Genomic DNA, 3,028 nt, shown 5'->3' with positions numbered 1-3,028 from the left:
CCGTAGCCGACTCGCTAGCGCCGGGTGAGGAGCCAGCCGCTGCAGCAGACGTTTTGCTTGCCTTGAGCTTTTTTTGAGGATTTAGAAGAGATGACTGGCCGCGGCAAGGGAGGAAAGGGGCTCGGCAAGGGTGGCGCCAAGCGGCACCGCAAGGTGTTGCGCGACAACATCCAGGGCATCACGAAGCCCGCGATCCGCCGCCTGGCTCGCAGGGGCGGCGTGAAGCGCATCTCTGGTCTGATCTACGAGGAGACCCGCGGAGTGCTGAAGGTGTTCCTGGAGAACGTGATCCGCGACGCGGTGACGTACACTGAGCACGCCAAGCGCAAGACTGTGACGGCCATGGACGTGGTGTACGCCCTGAAGAGGCAGGGGCGCACCCTGTACGGTTTCGGCGGTTAGGCGCGTCGCAGCCGGTGTGCTGTGCCGCGTTGGCCTTCCCGCGGCCGTGGGAGAGACGAAAACGGCCCTTTTCAGGGCCACCACACTGTTCGGAAATTGAAAAGTGCGAAAGAGTCTGTGTTGTTGCTGCGTGTGTTGCCTGCCTGCCTGCCTGCCTTCTTTCTTTCATTCTTCATTTCGTTTGCGTTTGACTGACGTGACTGGGAGAAAGGAAAGGAAGCGGGTCTTGTGTGTGTGTGTGTGTGTGTGTGTGTGTGTGCGTGCGTGCGAGAGAGGGCGTTGTGTGTTTGTTTTGTTTATCGATCGATGGAGACGCCGGGCTGTGTGGTGTTGTTGTTGTGCGAGAGGCGGTGAATATTTGCGTGGTTTCGGCTGTGTGTTTGCGGCGGCGTTGGAGTTGCCGAGGCAAGGCGTGCCCATAGGCGGCCGGATCAGCTGTTTCGTTTGTATGGGGCGCGCGGGAGTGGAGGGCGGTGTGTCGACACGCTCGTTTAACAGTGGTGATTATTGCTGTCGTTGTCGTTTGGAAGGCGACTGTGCGTGCGTGGAGGTGCTTGAGGCAAACGAAACAAAACAAGGGAAATGTGTGTGTGTGTGTGTGTGTGTGTGTGTGTGTGTGTGTGTGTTTGTTGGGCCACACGGGCTGTGGACGACAAGATGGCGGCGGCTCTTCATGTTCTTTTCTCTTTTAGTCCTCTACCGTTAGAGGGGGAGTTGTCGCCTGTGGACATTTGCTCCTCTTTTCTGTGTGTTGTTCTTATCTTTGGTAGTGTGCTTTTTCGGACGTTGCTGTTTGTTGAGAGTGATTATGTGTTCTGTTTGTGCTACTGCTGGAGTAGCGACTCGGGTCTTGCACATCTGTCCCTGTGGTGTTCATATTGCCCAAGGGTCAAGACGTAATAGCCATTTTCTGAATTCGGCGCGGTGGCGTCGAACGCTTCTGCCAGGGCGCGGAATCGTGTTGTGGGTGGTTCTAGGCAGGTCTGCCGCGGGGACGTGTAAGGCCCGTCGTAGAGCGCTCTGCTTTGGACCCTTCTGTAGGCGATGCATCGTCGATCTGGCTGCATAGCCCCATACAGGGCGCGCATATTTCCAGTATCGCTACCCCTGTTGCGGGGTCGAGGGAACAGGGGTACAGGATCTGCATCCTGGCGTGAGCGTTTGTGCCAAGTCCCCCTATGTGACACTTGGATGTCAGGCGTGACACCGAGGTACCTCGCAGAATATCTCCCCCTGCAATCGTAGCAGTTGGTATGGTCCTTGTTGCCGGCGGCGGCTGTGGAAGTGAAGTTAAAGTAAAGTAAAGCAAAGCGCGGCGAGGACGACTGAAATTTTGCTTTGGACGTAGGTTTGTGTGGTGGCCCTGAAAAGGGCCGATTGTTGTGAGCCGAGCCGGGCCGGCAAAGCGCGTTGCGTGCAGGGGAGCACGCAGCGCTGCTGGGCGGCGGGTCCGCGTGCCGATTGCCTGGCCTCTCTGTTTAGGCCTTCTTCTCGGTCTTCTTTGGCAGCAGGACGGCCTGGATGTTGGGCAGGACACCACCCTGTGCGATGGTGACGCCCGACAGGAGCTTGTTGAGCTCCTCGTCGTTGCGGATGGCAAGCTGCAGGTGGCGCGGGATGATGCGCGTCTTCTTGTTGTCGCGGGCCGCGTTTCCGGCCAGCTCGAGCACCTCAGCCGCGAGGTACTCCATGACGGCGGCGAGGTAGACGGGCGCCCCGGCGCCGACGCGCTCGGCGTAGTTTCCCTTGCGCAGGAGGCGGTGGATTCTGCCGACCGGGAACTGGAGCCCGGCCCTGCTTGAGCGGGACTTTGACTTGCCCTTGACCTTGCCTCCCTTTCCGCGTCCGGACATGGCGATGCGCTGTGGTGTAAAAACGAGACGAGACGAACGACGGTGCGAGCCGCAGCGAGTCGAGCAGCGGAGTGGCGGCGCCGCCAGGGGTGGGGGTCCTTTATGCTCTCGGGTGCGGCGGCCGGTTGCGCTCGCGGCCCATTGGTCGGCGGCCGCAACGGGGCGAGCTGGTAAAGGTGCGGCGGCGGGGCGCGCTGGGTGCCACTGTGTGGGGAGACGCTGACTAGAGCGGAGCGCTTGCTGCTGGTGTTGCTGCCGTACGTTCTTGTTTGTTTGCGATGCCGCCCAAGACTAGCGGGAAGGCCGCCAAGAAGGCTGGCAAGGCGCAGAAGAACATTTCGAAGGGCGACAAGAAGAAGAAGCGCAAGAGGAAGGAGAGCTATGCCATCTACATCTACAAGGTGCTGAAGCAGGTGCACCCTGACACGGGCATCTCGTCGAAGGCGATGAGCATCATGAACAGCTTCGTGAACGACATTTTCGAGCGCATCGCGGCCGAGGCGTCTCGCCTGGCGCACTACAACAAGCGCTCGACCATCACGTCCCGCGAGATCCAGACCGCTGTGCGGCTGTTGCTGCCTGGCGAGCTGGCCAAGCACGCCGTGAGCGAGGGCACGAAGGCGGTGACCAAGTACACGAGCTCCAAGTAAGGAGGTGGCTCTGGAATGGAAGGAGATCCTCCGTTGCGAGAGCGGCAAAACGGCCCTTTTCAGGGCCACCAAATGGCCTTTGCGGGAAGGGCGGAATTGTTGTTGTTGTTGTTGTTTATGTTT

Source organism: Schistocerca cancellata, unplaced genomic scaffold (genome assembly GCF_023864275.1).
Source record: "Schistocerca cancellata isolate TAMUIC-IGC-003103 unplaced genomic scaffold, iqSchCanc2.1 HiC_scaffold_1172, whole genome shotgun sequence".
Lineage (NCBI taxonomy): Eukaryota > Metazoa > Arthropoda > Insecta > Orthoptera > Acrididae > Schistocerca > Schistocerca cancellata.
The sequence above is the reverse complement of the archived record's forward strand: the minus strand, read 5'-3'. Positions refer to the sequence as shown.